A 21,099-nucleotide genomic window follows, 5' to 3' on the forward strand; every position below is an offset into this window, starting at 1 on the left:
TTGTGATTACAAATGACATGATGACGTGTATGTATTATGTGAAGGAGGGAAATTGTACTTTTCTCGTATGAGGTATGCCTGTATACACACATTGCTATGAAGCCGTAAATAAAAAATTGGATACAACAAAAAGATATTTTTTTTAGAGGAAACAACAAAAATATTGTATAATGAAGATTTTAGTATTTTTTTGCTCTTACTATGATTCGAACCTTTACAAAATATGTGCATGTGTCATTTAAGCATACATGAGAGGATGTTAATGCATTGAGTGAAAAATAAAATGATTTTATTGCATTTATTATTTGTATAAAATACGTGTAATTGACAAAATTACTTGTGTCTCTCGACAAATGGTGAAAGGTGTTTCATAGTTTGATGGTAGTGAAGGATGATATTAGACGACAATGTAACAGTGAAGGTGTTGGACTTGGATGTAGATAAACTCACGGTAGCTATAGCGTTGATAATGATGCCAAATGGCAAACAAACAATAAGAATGCCAAGTAGAGATGGTGACAGAGGCAATATATCAAATAAAAGCATTTATAAAGTAACATTGATAGATGAGACATTCTAATTGACCAATGGTATATACCATTAATACTTTGATGGTATACAAGTGGTATCCACCCATGGTCGATACGTGGTGGTGGTGAAGGATTTCGTATACTTTGGGATTAAATTGATAGTTTTTTTTTTTTTTTCTTTTGCAAAAAATTGATAGATTTCTTATAGTTTAGATATTAACGATTGTCTATTTAAGGTTTGTTTGGTAAACCCACTAAATTAGTTTATAGCTTATAAGTTCGTTTGACAAAAAAAGTTCTGTTTGGTAATGATCTCTTTACCACGAGCTTATAGCTTATTTCACAAGCTTATAAGCTATTTTTTAGAACCTATTTCAAGTAGCGTTTGAGCTTATAGCTTATAGCTTATCATTTTTTCTTCCATCTTTACCCTTGCTATTTTCTCTAAAAAAACCAATTCTACACCTATAGTTTTTAAATAAAATATCAATATTTTAAATGCTCACAAATGAAAGATCTTTTTTTTTTTTCTTAAAATATTCGTTTTTACTGTTACATTCAATTTTATAGTTTTTTAAGGACATTTAATTGTATATAATTACGTTAATTTTTTTTGTTCGGTTAAATTCTTTGCACATAAACTCTGCCCATTATATTAAACTTGCTCGCATCTAGTTTTTTTTTTTTTTATTCAGAAAGACTCACGTCTAGTTTAATTGTTTTTTTACAAATAGTTTTATTGTTATTTTTTACGTCTATATAATTTACTTTTTTGTTATGTTGTATCATATATTTATTTTTTTACAAAGTATACTGAAATGAAAATAAATACTAAAATATAAAATAAAGATATATTAAATTAATAATTTAAATTAGCAAATTTTAAATACTTAAATATTAATGGATGTTAATTTTGTTATAAATTAAGAATGTCTTTTTATGTCATTCTACATTTATCAGTTAATTGAACCGTTAATTTTACCAAACACTTCAATTAGCTTATCAGTTATAAGTCATCAGCTAACAGCTATAAGCTATCAGTCATCAGCTATAAGCTATCAACTAACTTATCAGTTATCCGCTATTTTTACCAAACATAGCCAATATTATAAGATTCAAGAAGTAAATGGTTTATGTTAAGGGTCTCTCACTAGATGATAAAAAGCTTAAAAAATTATAATTATAAATGGTTTTTTTTCTTGTAAAAAAAAAGTGAGAATATAGTCCTCGTTTTATAAATCAATTTTGTAGAGTTTTTTTTTTAAGAGATCAATTTTGTAGAGTTAAGTTAGTCACAACCTGAATTATAAGATGGTAAAAAAAAAAATCAAGATTTGTTGGATTACCGCTATTAGGTCATGCTCTATATGTACATTTGTAGGTGTGAAAAGGGTGTGTTATGAGTATTGAGTCTCTTAATAAATAAGATAATGTATGAACAAATATTTATAAGTGACAATAGTTCTAATCTTAGCCAATTTTGTAGAACTGAATTGGGCCAAAAAGATCATTTGAGTCGGCAACTTGGTCACGCTCTAGCTATATGTCCAATCATAGACGTGGGTGTGGGTGTTAAGAATCTCACATCTTTTTTTTTTTTTTTTGAGCAAAAGAATCTCACATCTTATATAAGATAATGTCTAAACATGTATTAATAAATGGCATCAATCCATATCTTACAAATCAATATTATAGGGTTGCGTTATGTTTAATATAAAATTCTAAAACTAGATATTTAAAACGTAACCTGACTTGACACAATAGATGTGACTCGATAACAGGTGGTCCGGTGTATCATGAGCAAGCTCTAATACCATTTTAAAATTTGAGTTGGACTTAACACACAAAATTAATTTATAAATTTAGAAGTGTATTTCTTTATAAACTCGTTTCAAAACTCATCTTTATTCTAAAACTTGGAGTTTTTTTATTAATTTATTCATAACTAAATTTGGCTGGCCCATTGGCTTCACAAGATCATGAAAACTTACTTTATTTAATTTCTGTTATCTTGGCCAACAAGTATGCTTTAAAGTTAATAACAAATTTTTGCTAAATTAAAATGAGTGAGGTTTCATTCAGTTAAAAGAATTAGTACTACTCGGTTCAAATCAAATACATTGGTACCTATTAGGTGTTTATAGAGACAATTAAGTTACTACTAAAATATATTTACATTTTTTATACTCTAATACATTACTTAAATCCTATCTATTTCATGTCAATACTTATGTACACTCACTCTATGTGCACTCATCGACTAGCTCAAAGTTTAAACAATCTTCATTTTCTTAAGCCCTCTTACCTAATGTATGTATGTTTATATATTACCACCTTGTTTTCTTTCATTATAGATGTTGAGTAAGTGTGAATGATTAGCCACATGTTAATTACAAGTGTACAAAATTTTGAATATTTAAAAGATAGTGACTCGTATATTTAATGACTTTAAGATTTTATGTGGATTGTAGATCTTGATATATTGATAGTTTTGAATCATTTGTTGTTGCTCACGTTGTTCTCCGTGACTCCCCCAATAAGTAGTATTAGAGTCTTGATCCAGCTTGATGGGCAACCATGAGTGGATCTTGGTACATTAGATCGTGATGTAATTAAGAGGCTCAATGTTTTGATAGTCCTAAATCATTAATTTATTGTTGTTTCTTGCGCTTCTTCCGACTTGCCAACAATAATATCTTTCATTACACTTTTTTTTTCCTTCTTTTTTCTCTTTGATTTCCTATATTTTACTTTAAATCCTCTTTGTCATTACATTTAAATAAAGGTCGGCAGAAAGATGTTGCATGTCTCTAACTCTTGTGGGCGAGAATTTGAATCGTTTGTATACCAAAGATTCTTGGTCTAAAAGGAGTTTGGAATGGTGGTAGATTTGAGGTCACATTCACTTATGGTACCAGTCCACTATTGCCCTTATCTCTTGTTGAATGAGAAACTTTTTTACCGGGTCATGAGAATCATTGAATTCCACCACCTGAAAAATTGATTATGTGTGTGGTGAGTCTTGATACTCGTGATATAAACCAATACAACTCTCACTCTGCATCCTCTCCACCCTTTCCACTTGTTTTGCTCTGTATTGGTCCTTTACTGCTTGGTTCTTTAGCCAAAAGTATGTGGAAGAAATCATTAACATGGCTTTATCTGGAAGAAGACTTTGTCAACACAAAAAGTGATTTCATACATGACTTTTCAACCAACAAAAATAACGATGTACTAGTAAAACTAATAATCCTTCTAACCACCATAAAAGAAGAAAGTAAAACATAATTCTGCCCTCAAAAATGAAAAAGGAGTGTGGGGATCACCAATGTCTTTGATTTACCCTGCAAGACCTCAACACCATAAGAATTTTACCATTGTACAGTTTAGAATATCTGCCGCCGCATTATAGATGCAATAGTCACACTAAAATTCTATCTTGCTCTTGGTTTGAAATAAATGTTTTTTTTATATAGAAAAATGTTAATATATTTATGTTTGTTTCCATGTAAACCCTAAACCTCATGTTTAGTACTCATTGAACATTCCTCAACTCATCATTTCAATTGTCTCCTTGAGACTAATTTAAAAGGGAAATGCTAACAAGTTTCCGCATAACATTCTTTAAGGACTTTAAAAGATGAATTTTTATAAAAGTTTTTGTATTCAATGTACACGTGTGTAGTGTTACATGCATTTTTATTACATTGGTGTGTTTGTCATATTGAAATGTATAAAATAATATCGTTAATTTGGCTAATATTTAGCCTTTGGTTGGTTCTTCAACGATATTTCTGCATTTTCACAAAACTACGGAAAGACTTCCGCATGAAGGTAAAAGTTTCATTTTGTAGCTTCTTGAAATCACAGTTATTTTTATTCGATGAACTTACCGACGTGCGTCTCTTGCCACCAAACACACACTTAGTCTTTTTTTTAGTATGATTTGGAGTAAGAATAATATAATTAATTAATTTTCTTGAATGGGCACTCCTGACAAAAATAATTCTTACTATTTGGTTGGTGATACAAATTTTGTTTATAGTGAAACAAGTTATGGGTAATCTCTGATGTTGCTCCAGTGATATTGAGCATTGTGCATTGATGATTGAAAATAAAAATGTAAATGGGTAATGTCTTATACTACCTTGTAGCCTTATCTACCTTCCCTAATTCGACACCCTTGTTGTCACATAGGAAACATTTGATTTTTAATTTACACGCTCCTTTCCTTTCCCCATATTCTTTCTCCCTCAATTCTTCAACCATCTTGTCCCTAATCCCATTCTTTGTCTCACTTGATTCCATTCTCTCTTCTCTACTACCTCCGGGTTTATATTCTTACATTCCAATGACCCATAACATTCAAACCATTCTTGTAAAAACATGTGATATTTTTCTAAACAATGAAATTATGAATATGTTATGTGTCATGTGTTAGGCTTAATATACACAAATTCAGTTGGTCAGGGACACCAAATGAATTATAAGAAGAATTGTGTTACTTTGACACAAAAATTGACATTGAATTTCAACAGAGAAATCATAAGCTAACAAAATTTAAATAGATGGTTGATTAAATTTAGAATATGGTTAATAAATATAAGGCATGACAACTTATTAATCATCCATCGAACACAATCAACCGCAATTTATTATGAGTTCAAATATATATGACTTCCATTATAATCATCCAAATTTTGTGTTAGAAAATACATTTTTTTGAGTGTTAGAAAATACACGAATTTCATATTTTATAATATACATGATATATTGGTAAAAGAAAATACATGATATATTTTTATTTTTATTTTGAGAAAAATATACATGATATATATTTATCACAATTTGTATTCAAAATCACGGTTAATTTTATTTATATAGATGGTTAATAAACTGTGATACCTTTTACAAGTCATTAGTCATCTACTAAAAAGAAAAAAATCGTAAATTTGGATTAAAGTCTTATCGAATTTAATATCCGATTTATTTGTGTGTCAAAATATCATTTTTTTCGTCTTTTAAAAATGAGGTCCAAAGTTCAAACCCTTCAAACTAATATAATCACTAACTTATTGATATTTACCTATAAAATTACGAATACACAACAATTTCTTAACTGAAGTTATGGGGTATAGTTATGACTTAAGCTTAAATTAATTGTTGACATTTTGTTTGTATCTGTTTTGACACGATTATATATAATGACAAGAACTGAACACCCATGCCTTTAAGCTAGTATTGGTTGTTATGTTGAGTTCCAATCCCAAAATAGCTTCTGGCTGTTCTTGTTTAGCTTTATTATCATTTGTCTAGTTCTTGTCCTCCTCTATTTTGGATATTATAAACGCATAATCACTCTTTCTTAATTGGGGAATGAACTTATGTATAAAAATTGAAGTGAACCTCCTGCATGCTTGCACGCGCGTTTAAAGCATGTTTTCGTGTGTTAGTGCAAAATGGATATTAAGTGCATTGCTTGTCTTATTATCTAAATATGGGAGTAACAAACTAGTACCAAGTAACATGCATAACCTTAAGACAATGACAGTAGAAGAACTAATTAATTAAGGGACTTAATTGAGTTGTTAATACTCTTAAAAATTGTGGTTGGACCAAACACAACTCCACAAAATCGGTTTGTAAGGTGAGGATTGCCCCCACTTATAAACACATATTTATGTCATCTTTTATTTGATGTAAGACTCTTAACACACACCGTCACAGCCAACACTATTGAGCTTGGTTCGTGGACATAAATGGTGGGTGGTCCAACGGATCTTGAAGGAGACTCGGATACAATCTTAGAATTCGTGATTGAGCCTAACACAATCCCATAAAACCAGCTTGTGAGGTGATGATTGCCCCCACTTATAAACACATGTTCAGATCATATTTTATTTGATGCGAGACTTTTTTTTTTTTTAGCAATGATGCGAGACTCTTAACAAATACAGACAAAGGACAAGGAATATTTCAATTTGTCTAGAAGAACTACTAATCTGTTTTAAAACACTATTGAAATTTTGTGTTAATCTTCTTATTCTTATGAGAATGTGACTTTAGTAATCCTTCTGCGCATATTTAATAGGAGCATCTATTTTTTGTACGGTTGGGCTATTATACTAGTAGTAGTTTTCTATTAAAAAAAATAAAAATACTCCCAAAATCTTCACGAATTTTAAATGTTAGCTTATCTGAAAAATAATGTAGACCATACACGATAAAGCGCTCAATTTTGGTTTTTTTGTGTGTTTAAATAGATCTCGATCGCATTGTCACATCCCTAATATTATGTTACTAAAAACTCGGTCTATCCAACTCAACACCTAAAAAATATAAAATGAGTTATATCAATAACTTAATTATCATTCAATTTCTATGAAATTGATTTACTGTAATAAAATTTATTAAATGGTGTCAACAAAAAGTAAATATAAAGGATGCTTTGCACACCATTGTAGATGTTTAAAGTACTTTTGACTTGAATCGGATATGATATGTGTGCACTTGTATCAACTAGCTAACTCATCGTCTATCTGTTGTCAGCAAAAAAAAAAATCTCATCTATCAACTAATCAGCTTATCACCTATCCGTTATAAGTTCTTATTTGTAAGCTAATTTATTAGCGATCCGATTTTTTTGCAAACATAGTCTATATCTTGCTTATGTTTGTGAAATTCATTAAAAACAAGTAGGAAATGTTATTGGAAATCCAAAAAAAAAAATAGAATTAGTGCTGCATTAGGAAACGAATAGTGAAGATATTTCGATTATGAGTAGACTGAATGTAGGCCAAGATAAGACAATAGCAGCAATATAACGCTGTAAAGTGTCTTACAAATTGGTGTCACGAAATCGTGCACAACATAAATAGCCAGAAAAGAAACTAATGGGGAACAAGTTGATGAATATGTGAAGCTTATACAGAGTGTAAATGTATGTGAACGTGTGTTATGAATTTATCTGAAACATGATAGTGTTAGAGAGCAAGACAGTGTCATTCATCACTATCCAGTACTACCAACGCCCGACCTATTTCTTTACTGTTTTCATTCATTTTCCAATGCTTATCTTCTAAGCCATGATTTCTCCATAACTCTCTGGCTTTTCTCTGCTGTGAACAGTATGGTGAAATAATGAAAATTAATTATATATTTAAGGGCACCACTATTATACCTTGTTTGATTATCTAGATAAATGATTTTGATTCTAAATTTTAAGTAAATATGAAATCGAGTTATATGTGTTACTAAAGTCGGTTAAAATTGACATTTAATTGGACACAAACTCAAATAAAAATTGGACATGCACTCAAAACTAAAGAATAAATAAAAGAGAATAAAATTAAATGATATCAATTCATGACGCGATGTGTGTGTCTAAATAATTTTTATTTTTTTTTATCTTCGTGAGCTTAACTCGGTTGGTTGGAACAACACATAAAATATATATTTTTTGAAATAACATATTCAATTGAAAGGCCAAGCACAAGCTCTACAAGTGGCAGAATTGTATCTAAATAATATTAATTTGGGATTGTGTTCGTGGAAGACTTCCTCTTTGTTCCGACTTCAAGTCTCTTTCCCCACTTTTAGGAGGTATTGTTTGTTTTGGATTTTGCTTAAACTTTCACAATATTTTCAATAGTTAAAAGGTATTTTGGTAGATAGAGGGGTGTATGTTTATAAACTACTTTTAACCTCAACTTCTAAACCATATGTGACTTTTTAGTGCACCAAAACATGTCTCAATGACATAAAAAATAGTTTTATGAGAAATGATATTTGTATAATCATTTTACGATAATTTTTAGAATACCTCAGTATCATACTCTCATTATGTTTGTACTCTCTCTTTCATATTTGTCTAACCTTGCATTGCATGGTGGTGTGCTTCTCTTAATAAAAATAAGTTCACGTTTCACAATTTGATTCTAGTTCAAATTTTGCATAATACCATTATACCACTAATTTTGTAAAGAGTGTAATGATGCATAATGATGAGAGTTGAATGAGACTGGAAGCATCATATCATATCATGTAAGATAATGGTTGGTCAGATTCTGAAGCACTCATTCATGTCTGTGATATTGTGGTGTTCTTGCTAGCTACCACAAAACTATGTCCAGTATTATAGTAACCCGTATAAGTATAAACGCGGCATAATCACTTCTTAGTTGCCCAGTGTTTCTGACACACTCAGCCCCTCTACTTTGAGTGTTCCAAATCTTTTTGTTTTTGCATTTATTTATGTACATATTGATATTAAGGACCTGTTATGTATTTTTGTTTTGGTTACCTCTTTCCCCTAACAAGATGCGACGTTTTATGGTTCCACCTTAGTCCTCATGTCTGTCTACTTAAATTTCCAGAACTTTCATTTTCATTGTCTTCTTTACTTTGTTTTCGTTATAATAGTAAAAATCATCATCATAATATGACTAATTCATACCAAACAATTTTCCCAGTTTTTTTGCTATAAGAATACAGATGGCCCCTTAAAAGGTGGAACTTATGTGGGGTAACGTTTGGCAAACATGTTAAGTTAGTTTATAAGTTGTACGTTCTTATGATAAAAAAATATCCGTTCAATAATCGTTCATTTTCTCATGAGTTTATAGTTTTTTTTATGGAAGAAATTCATTGCCTTTCATTATCAATCGAAGTTCGGATACAAGATGGGACATCATCATAGATATGGGAGCTAGCATGAGATGGAGCTACCTGTGTTAATTCATGAGCGACCATATTAGTTTGCCTCCTATTCAACTCGACATGAGAGTTCTGCAAACTATCGATAAAAAATTGTAAGGAGATATAATACAACCAAATTCACTCTGATCATCTATATCCGGCTTAAAATGATCTACGACTCTTTTAGAATCAAGAGTGAAATCCACGTTATCAAAATTAAGCACAGCCATCCATTGCAACGTCATGTGAAGGCCAACAACCTCTCACACATTAACATCACGAAGAGGAGAAAAACAGTCTGTCTTCACGAGAACAAGCGCACCTGAATCGATTCGAAGACATATTCCAATACGTACCTACCATATTTGAAGAAGAGGAGAATGAGGTATCAATGTTAAATTAATAAATTTATACCTACCTCGTGCCGGTTTTGTCCACTCCAGCGCTTCTCCGTTGTTGGTGTCATCTTGTGACATAGAGATACATGTTTTTTATAGCTTATTTTATTTTTTTTCCCTTCCATGAAAATAGATTTTATGATTTTATCTAAGGTGATCCAATGAACTGAACTTAGAAAAAAAAAATGGATGAATCGCCAACAATCTTACTATCAAGATGATTTGAATTGGATTTAGCGTATGTTTGTTTACGTGGTGTCACAGTAATTGATTTTGAATGAGTTGGTAATAAGTACTCTTTCTTTTTTTGAGAGTTTAGTGACAAAATTTACACACATAAAATATTGAGAAGTAGATAATTGTAAATTTGAACGCTCACCTTAACATATCATATATTCAAGTAATATTTTATCATTTGAATTGTATTATGAATCAAATTAATAGTATTTTTTTTCTTACTTTTTTCTACACTTTCTTTTTACCTTATTACAAACAGAAATGATGGATGTTGTTTAATTTGGTCATTTGGTACCTTTTGACCTTGTTTTCTAACCAATATAAGCATGAGTGATTAGTTTTCAAGTGAAGCAAAAACTGGCTAATGGGTCATGTTTTTCAAAAGTATGTTTGGCTTCTGAGTCTTACTTTGGAGCGTAATTACAGATCAAAGTGGTCCATATGGATGTGATGTGAAATGGGGTTTCATGTGAATTAATGATATATAGACAGGGTAGTTAAGGTTACAAATCAACCTTTCTTTTGTCTACAACTCTACTTCAACGACCAAAAGGACAATTTAACTTTTATTTTGTTCCTTTATACTCTCAGAATCCTATGGACCCGCCCTATATTTCAAAGAGTTTAATTCTTTTCATATTAGTTTTCGGTAGGTTATTAGGTGTGTGTTTGGTTTTCCAGTGGCGAAAATTGATTTTGACATAATTGATTTTGATAGAATTGATTTTGCCTAAAAGTGAGTTGAACTTAATTGGTTTATGTTTGGATATATTAAAGTAAAAGTGATTTTTATCAATTCATGTTGTTTGGATAGTTCAAATCAAAATTGATTTTGGATGTATAATTACCAAAATGAGTATGCATTATTAAAATTTAATTTAATTTCTATTGTATTAATATATTTAATTATTTATAAATTATTTTGACAAAATTATTAATAGATTATTAATTTAATTATTTAATTTATTTTGTTTTCTTTTGAAAGTTTATCTCATAATTTATTAAATATAAAAAATACAAATATTTAAAGGCAATAACATAATATTTTTAAAAAATAATTAGTGCATAACGTTGGTGCACTAATTTACAAAGTATAGAAGCATATTTAACTATCATTGCTATTGCTAATAAAAAGAAAATGGTGTATGCGTTAAATAAAACTCATTTCTAATAAAACAAAAGTAAAAATCGAAAATATACAAGGACAGTAGGGGAAGAAAAGTAATAATCGATTTACATTGCCGCAGAAGCTACTATTCTTTGCTTCTGCTGGAATTGATTTTGATGGCCACAGTTGATTTTCCAAAAAGACACCCAAACACATATTTAGCAAAACAGGCTCACATTTAGTCTTGCAAACGTACGTTTGCTACATTTCAACGTGCAACCAAACAATAGCTAACAAAAATATAAAAAAATGTAGCGTAAACGTCACCATTATTTGTGTAGGAATAATTTAATTTGATTTATATGTTTTCTCTTAACACAATATTTCGAGTGTTTTTGCTGTAGGATGAGAGAATTGATTTTGGTTAAAAGTAATTATAAATAAAAGTGATTGTGTTTGAATACATTCTTGTAAAATTGAATTGAACACAAAATTTATGTGAAAATTAATTCTAAATTAATCAAAGGCTATAAATCTTAACTTTAAATAAAATCAATTCTTGAAGCATAATCAATTCTAAGACAACAACCAAATATACCAAAAATCAATTTTGCATCTCCAAAATCAATTTTAATCGTAAGTGAATTAAACATACATGTTGGTATTACTTTTATGAGATAAGCCATATTCAATTCTAGAGTAGGTGGATATGTTTCTTTTTCTTATTTGCATTTTGTCCGTTGAATTATATCAAATCTTTTATCTAACATTTAAACTTTACCGGAACTTTGATTACCTTTTTATACTTTTTTATGGCATGAAAAACCTTTACTTCTTTTTTTGACTTAAAACCTTTTTTTTTCTTATTTAAAAAAGTATAAAAATATGCATAATAGTGAGTATAATTTTAAACAAATGTTATAGGAGATCCATTTGCATGTAGCATCTCAGGAAAACACATTTTCACGTAAGAGGTTTAGTCGTCCGCTTATCTTCTATTTATATGTCATTTCTATATGTATGAAATATAATATATAATTAATACAAAAGATAAAAGATAAACTCTTACAACTTGCCACCTAATGGAGATTTCTGTTAAACTCTTTATAGTAATTATAAGGTCAAATACCACTTTGGTCCTTTTGGTTTGACATAATTCTCAAGTTAGTCTTTTAAGTTTTAAAAGTTTCAATTAGGTCCTTTTAGTTTGACATAATTTTCAAATTAGTCATTTAAGTTTTAAAAGTTTCAAATAGATCCTTTTAATTTGACAGAATTCTCAAATCCTCCTTATTAACCCATGTTCAACATTTGACCTCAACAAAGCTTGATTTATTTTATTTTTATACGTCTCGTATTATATGTTTTTATTTTATTTTAAAGACTTGACAAGAAAGATTTACTTAGGCCTCAAGATTTTTGGGCTTGCCCTGTATTTGTCTCCAATCTAAAGTCTCTATTTTTTGAAGAGGGGTGGCATTTAGGGTGGGTGAGGCAAAGAGTTTCCTACTATGGGAAAGTTAATTTTGATCCTTAGATCAAGTAAAGAACATATTTTTACCATGGACTCTCAACATTATATCTAACTACCCATCTTCTGCAAACTCATTTCCCTACTTTCTCCCCACCAGATACCTCATTGCAAAAACCATTTTCATAATTAGAAAACCCATTGCACAGAGATACCCATTTTAGCACGGTTCATACATTGAAAGCCATTTAATTACAAAATCCAAAAGTCACCTCTCTGTGGAGAGGTGCAAGCAAAAAACGGCCAGATCTAAAAAATTGTATTGTAAATTTATATTTTTGGTTGATTTGAATTTATTTTGTTAAATTCAATCAGGTTGATAATTTATTTGTTAATTTCTTAACTTTGGGTGTTCCTAAAAAACAATGTTGGTTCATAGCTTCGAGAAAAGAACAGTGAATTAAATTTAGACACTCGCACTACAGCTTTGAGAGGTATACTTTTGTTTGCATAATAATGTTGAGCATAATAATTCCATGAACTTTTGTTAGATTTAAACGGGGTTTTCACCTAATTGTCAGCATTGGTGGAGGACCAAAGTCCAGAGGTAACAGTCGGAGTTGGGGATGTAAAGAGAAGGTCTGGTGAGGTGGTGGGGGAAACGGAAAAGTTGTTGTAGAAGATGAGTGGTTAGATATAGTGTTGAGAGTCTATGATAAAAATGTGTTCTTTATTTGATCTAAGGGTCAAAATTAACTTTCCTATAATGGGAAACTCTTTGCCTCACCCACCCTAAATGCCACCTTGAAGAGGATAAAGTCTTCAATTATTGAACAAAAAAAAAAGTCTTGAATTGCAATTGTAACCGTACATGTCGTGACTCGGGACGGGACCATTATGGGACAAGGAGAATCTTCTATATTATGGAATATGAAAATGATATAGTAGTAAGTAACTACTAAAACTGCCATCCTAACTAATATTGTCACCAAAACCGACTTCTAAATTTTCACAGTCCTTAGACTAAATACAACACGTTAATTATTACTTTCTTTTTTTTTTAATAGAAAACGCGTTATTACTTTTTTCGAATTTGAAAGGGACATATACAGGGACAAAACAAGTATAATTTTTCTGATACTTTATAATAATATAATGATAAATTGAGAATAAAAGGATTTCCATCACCGTATATTTACATCGTGTTGGGTATTATTTAATTTTTTGATTGCTTTAGCTCATCTTAGTTTTTATATGTTTATCAAATAAGTTGTCAATGTCTAAAATTTCAAATAACATTGATCTTTGATCTTTATATTATGTACAGTCTACAGCAAAAAAGATTGAAGGTGCTACTCTATCCCATTCATTACAAGTGTCTCGGTCAAGAAAAATTACAAGTTTGTCATACAAAATTGTGGGTTTAAATACAATTTTGTTCGGCAAACATGCCATTTTTTAATCATGATAAATAGGTGAGGCCTAGCCTACCTTTACAAATACATGGGCAATTTACCAATGTAACTTAACAATAATAAAAAGCAGTCACGTATACTCATTGTATTTACTTATTATTTAGTTTTATAAATTGTAACCATATATTTTTGTTATTTTGCAAATTTACCCAAGCATTAATTAAGTTTTATCTTCTCAAAAAGATTGTCCAAACTACATTCTGCTTCTGCGTTTTCATCTTTCAATTTTTCAACCTAACCATTACTTCCTTCAATCCATTCGTAATTTGGGAAAAAATTGATTCATCAACATCAAATTCATCCATCGTATTTACTCTCCACTCATACTGTTTCTTCTCTCTCATCTTTGGGGAAAATGCCCTAAGAAACTCATCTCTGTCACGAAACCCTCGCGGATTTGCAAGTAAGTAAGCCTTTCATCCCTTTCATTCAACTTATTCCTCGCGAATTTGCAAGTAAGTAAGTTTTCTTGTTTTAATTGCTATTTAAATGGTTCAAATTGTTTTGTTTGATTTGGGGGTTTAGGGTTCTCCATGTTTTAATGAATATTGAATTATTCATTGGTTGTGATTGTTTGATTTGGGGTTTATGAATCATGTTTGGTCTGATACAAATATGTTATAATCCTTCTGCATTTTTTTTATTCACTCCTCATGCTTTGTGCTACTTTGTTTTGTGTTATAAATGGAGAAGTTGCTTGAAATCTGTCCCATTAGTTGTTTTATTAAGTAATTTTTTTAGTTGGAGTTCTAGCAGAACATGATTGACTTTTTAATTCCTTTTAGAGGCTATACAATAGGGATATTAATAGCAATAGCAAGATCTTATTCTTGTTTAGATCTTAAATGCAGAAGGATTATAACATATTTGTATCAGACCAAGCATGATTCATAAACCCCAAATCAAACAATCACAGCCAGTGAATAATTCAATATTCATTAAAACATGGAGAACCCTAAACCCCCAAATCAAACAAAACAATTTGAACCATTTAAATAGCAATTAAAACAAGAAAACTTACTTACTTGCAAATTCGCGAGGAATAAGTTGAATGAGAGGGATGAAAGGCTTACTTACTTGCAAATCCGCGAGGGTTTCGTGACAGAGATGAGTTTCTTAGGGCATTTTCCCCAAAGATGAGAGAGAAGAAATGGTATGAGTGGAGAGTAAATACGATGGATGAATTTGATGTTGATGAATCAATTTTTGTTCCCAAATTATGAATGGATTGAAGGAATAAATGGTTGGGTTGAAAAACTAAAAGAAAACGTAGAAGAAGAAAGCAGTTATTTGATATTGGAGAAGAAAGCAGTTATGCAGAAGAAGAAAATAATCTGAAAATTTTTTTTTGAAAATTAATTAATGGATTAATCTGCTAATAACAAAAGTATACCGGGTCAATATATCAAACCCATCTCCTCGTCCATTTTTTATTGTGGATTACTGCTGTCCATGTTATAGTGATGCCACGTCAAGATGGGCAGTTTACCCACCTCTTTCCCAAGGCAATTTAGAAAAAACCTGATAAATATACAATTTTTTGTTTTTGGTCTTTGCTATTTTTTCAATTTCTTATAATATGTGTGTAATACTTATTTTGGTCCTATTTGAGGGATTAAAATCAAATATCTTACATATTACCATGAATAATATCAGGTAAAAATTAAGAATATTTGAAAGGACTAAAGAAATTAACAATAATGAACAAAAACAAATATAAGACAAAACACACCTACTCACTTAGGCTTTACTTTGATGGAAACTTCACGTTTTGTACATCATAATACTATATGATGAAATATTTTAACGTGGGATTTGTCTTGAACTTGTCCTAATGCTTATAGACAGCATTAATCTGCTAAGTAACGTCTCGTTTCTTCGTATGAAAATAATTTTTTTTGTTGCCTCTTTGTATAAAATTAAGTGATACATAAAAGTTAGGAACACACGGCTTTGATTTAAACTGCTGCAACATTTTGAACAAAATCACAGCCGAAAGTTTATGGAAATTAAGAAGAAGAAAAAAAGTCAAATTCTATGTCTTGTGGAGAAGATCCTACAAATATAACAGTAGTCGCTTTCTGTCCCTTCTCTACTGCTCAATTTAGGATTTGTATTTATTTAAATTTTAAAGTGTATTAGTATATTCTATATGGATTTATATATATATGTGGTCCTCTATTAAACAGATAGTCATATATTCGATTTCTTACTCTTTATCTATGGAGGAAAATCTGATTTGGAGTGTAAAAAATAATAAACCAATAGAGTGTGTCTTTGTGTGTATTCATGCTTGGGCGGCACTAATGTCAATGTGATCAATGTTCATTCATATAGTTTCTAGCAATAAATTACGGATTTGCTTTTGTCACGTTGTGAAATATCAACTAATTAAGTTTGCATGGTTAAGAATAAGTATATCTACAAATTACAATAATCTCTGTCGGCTGCCTAGCTAATATAAGCTTATTGGAGTGGGCATATGTCATAGGAGCCTATGACCTAATCTATTTAAGTTCATACTTCTTTTTTTTTAAATTAAAATAGAAGTCATCTAAGGTTTTTTAGAAATCTATTTAGTTAAAAGTGTCCAAATTGCATCGAAAAACTTCTTTAAGTCTATTTAAGTAATATGAATATTAACCCACTTGAGTTGATCTGATGTTTAGGGTTTTAAGCATGAATTGTTATGTCAATTTTTTCCTTCATTTTTTACATTAACATTGAATTGGTTTATTTTGGATCTATTTGCTAGGTATATAGATGACAAAACTCGTGGCTTTGCCTTTTCATGTCTAGATATAGATATAGGATCATGCATCAACAAGTTGATGGATGAAATGGAAAGTAGTCTTCTCTTCTCCACCGAATACGAATATGAATATGATCAATTGATGATGATGATGAGTGTGAATATGATAAGGTAGCATAGCCATATTGTGATCAGTCACAAATCCCTAGGGGGAGTGTATTCTTTGTTTTCCTTTTTCTGAAAAATGTTTAGACAAAGATAAGAGGTGCGAAAGTTGTTTGGAAAGGAGTGTTTGTGCTTGGCATCTTTTACCAACAAACGAAGGAACATGGTCGTTTGTTGGATAGGATAGAAAAAGAACACGACAAAGACTGCTACATATGCAATACTTTGTATTCATTGTCATTGGCTTGACTTTGACATTTTTAGGTCCCCATACCATACCATAACATAGCTGATAGATCTATTAATGCCTTGTGCTACGGTGGTAACCCTCCCTGATCATATTCCTTTATTCAATGGGGTTATTACACGTGTCATCCCACTAGGACTCTGTCTCTGCTGCCAACCTCATCATCAATTACTGTTACAATCATGATTCATGATTAGCATTTATCTTTGGATGAAAAAATGCAGACTGCAATGCAGGCTCTCTGCAGAGTACGATTTTCCCATTACAATGGAAAATCAAAGGCTATACTATAGGGTTTCGTTTTACCTAGCTTAGCTTGCATAAGGTTGCAATTTACTTGCATGTTTCATCTAGGGAGTGTCATGTTTGTCCAAAGTGGATTTTTAGTTAAAATGATTTAAGTCTTTCGGTAGTCACGCCTAAAATCATTATTTAAAAAATATACAAAAAAATAATTGTTATATAAATACAGATTAAAATAGTCTCAAAGTAATTATACATCATTTTTATATAAAAGTTAGACATTTTAGTTGCTTATTAAACAATATCTTAAGAGCATTTGTTAACATTTTTTTCTTTTTGCGGTTTTTTAGAAAAATTTATGAGATTTTTTAATCTGTTTGAAATTGTTAATTGACTCGTAAGATGTGATAGTAATTTATTATTTTACTTTTTCGTAAAATTTAAATACGACCATGCAGAATGCAGGTGGCACACTTATATGAGAGACAGGATGCTTCTATAAGCATATATTTCTTCAAATGAGTTCCTAATGGAAATAACTAGCTAGTACTTCCTCTTTCCAACAAAAATTGTCACATTTACCATTTCGCACAAATTAAGGTTAAGTTATAAATAAAAGAAAATAATAACAATCTTAACAAGTTAATTTTATCAATCAATGATCTTTGTTGTTATTGTAATGTATGAATATTACGTTTTGCTAAAAAGAAAAGAAAATGCATGTGATGAACTTTTGTTTTTAAATTTTAGCTAAAAAAAATTAACAAATTTTTTATTATTTTTAAAAATGTTATCCATGAATATTTGTATTAACCATCAAATACCTTAAAATCTGTGAATTACCCGCTAAATAGATATCCTCACGGATATAAATAAAATATAAATTTCATATTTATCCAACAAAACGGACACAGATATCACAATATATGTATCTATATCTCTATTGGATATAGTATAATAGTATAAGCTCCCATGTTAGGTTGTTGGTGTTTTTGATTTAGCTTTTCACTCGTTTTGCATTTTTTTTTTTTCCGTCTAACTTTTTGGTTGGATGGTATCAATAAATTCTCAATTATCCAAAAATATAAAACGTACTCCTACTATTAGTGTGATTCCTTCCTTCATTAATTAGTCATGAATTAATGCACACAAAGCCTAATTTCTAGCAGTCAGAGTCGTATAGTATGAGTGGAGTGAGAACATAATAATCTGGATTGCATTGTTTTTTGGAGCAACTTGGTCAATTTTGTCTACTTGTTGAATTTGATGTTGTGTGTTAGTACAACGATAAACATGGCTTTCTCTAGCAAATTTCGGCGTCGACAAAAAGCATAGCATTAAATGAAAAGATTATTACTCCATTAGCTTGATTTTCTGCTTGAGAGAGACAACACAATTACACACGGCATAAACACATGCAGTAATCTTCTCATGTTTAAATTCTTTACGTAAATGCGGTTGTTAGAAAAGCTCATGATTAAAGCCAATTCTTTGAGTTTAACTTCTTTTTAGGCATATTCGAGTTGAAGTTATTCTTTCTACTAATAACATGAGTGATTCGTCTAACTTCTAATACTATCTAGGACAGAGTATCCCAAATTAAATGCTTAATTGAATTTTTTTTATGATAAATTATTTTATTTTAAGTTTTAAACGATTTTCAAATAGGTATATAATAAACCACGATCAAACTTCCCTTTGTTTTGCAAACTTCATTTTCAAACATAAATGAATATTAAGCTTCTTTTAAATTGTAAAAAGTTTGGGAGGAAACTCCTTTTTTATTTCAATTCAACAAACTAACAACTTTTCAAAAGGAACATTATTTTCAAAAGTATACATTCACAATGGATATTAGTTTACTTTATTGGTTTTTTCACCTATTTTATAGTATTAAAATCTCAAGATTCGAAACTACTACTCCAAAGCTATAATTTTGAACTGGTAGGTTTTTTTAGTCAAAAAAAAAGTACTCCAAAGCTAGGAACAAATGATTTGCAATCAATTACGTTGCATGTGCTTTATTGCTTTGTGAAGAACATTTGAAAACTATAACTATAGCGTGATCCCTTGTATGTATACCCACATTTTTGGATCAGTTGGAACATTAACTAATGATCCATCACAACACAAATTCAAAAGCATCTCGATCTGAGTTATTTAATTGAATTTCTTAATTCATTAAAACGGACGATTGTTTTAAATGGAAAAATGAAAATTAAACCACAAAAATAAATTGTTCAACATCAAATATTCACAAACTTTGCAGCCAACATGACACAAATAAGACCTAATATAACACCATAAATAGATCGGCAGGTGCATCGAATCTGTCATGTACTCCTTTTTTTTATACTAGTTTTTTTGTGACCATCATAGTACGTATTTCTTTTTGGAGCATTATATATTGTCATGCACAATAAAATTTTCACGTGTATTAATTAAAAGATGTTAATATTGTAGTATATATTTTGATGAATCGCTTATTTCAGACTAAAAAGACAAAAGAAGGATGCATTTGAACATGGAATGTAGTCGATAATGATATGGCGTCCTTAAAGACTATTTGTTATTTCAACGTGATAGTAACTTTCATCCTCAACACCACCGCCAAAGCTGCCTTTCGGAACTTTCTTTAATTACTTTTTTTCTTCTTCTTTCTCTTTAGCTAGAAATTTGTGTAATTTTTTTAACACAAAAATATAGTATAGATAAAGAACCAAGAAAAATACCTTGAGTAGAGTGTAACAGTTCGGTTTGATTCGATTTTCAGTTATAAAAATATTCAAACCGATTAAATATATATATATATATATATATATATATATATATATATATATATATATATATATATCGGTTTAGTTTGGTCTTCAATATTTTCTAGAAATATAATTAAATCAAAGTGAATCAACGATATTTAATTTGGTTTCGGTTCGGTTGATCGGTTTGTTTGTGTATGTCGCACAATAATCTAATGAGTTATATTGAATATTGCATATATAATGCACAATAACGGTCACAACTCACAACAATCTTACGATGCATAGGATACTACATATTAAATTTCAAATTATAAACTTTAGTACACACAACTTTAAATCTCAAATTAAACCAATTTTACTTGAATGTGTCCAAGATACAGACACTAAATAAGTTATAAATACAAACTAAATGATGGTTCACTTAAATCACTTAATAGTTCACTCAAATGACTTGATAAATAAAATAAATTTGAACTTCAAACAACTTCATTGACTTGAGTAAAAGTTAAAATTGAAAAAAATAACTTCAAACAACTTCAAACAACTTAATGGTTCACTTTTATGGGGGTTTGGCTAGTAGATATTGCAAAAAATAACAAGTTAGTTTTATGGTTCATTGGATTTTAAAATTGAAAATCTAGAATCAAATCAATCCATTTGGTTCAGTTGGAATCATTTACATCCCTAATTAACCATGAGTATAAGGACTAAGTGATGAATTACAACCAAACAAAAAAGACGAAAAACATAAAACTAATCGGAAGTTCAGAATTGCATGCAATAAACAAGTACAAACAAGGATAAGACAACCAAAATAACCACACGAGCAGAGTCGGCTGAATAATTTTCAATAGCAAGTGAGGTCAGCAGTAATTTTAGTTGATAATTTTTTTAGTTGCTAGCCACTTAGCACAAGAGATAACCTGAAGCATACCCCCATCCAAGTAGGGCATGTAAGAATTGGACAATCAACAAACCAATTAAGCACAAACGAGTTACTCAACAGTCCACCCG

This window comes from Medicago truncatula, chromosome 7 (genome assembly GCF_003473485.1).
Source record: "Medicago truncatula cultivar Jemalong A17 chromosome 7, MtrunA17r5.0-ANR, whole genome shotgun sequence".
In the NCBI taxonomy this organism is placed as follows: Eukaryota; Viridiplantae; Streptophyta; class Magnoliopsida; order Fabales; family Fabaceae; genus Medicago; species Medicago truncatula.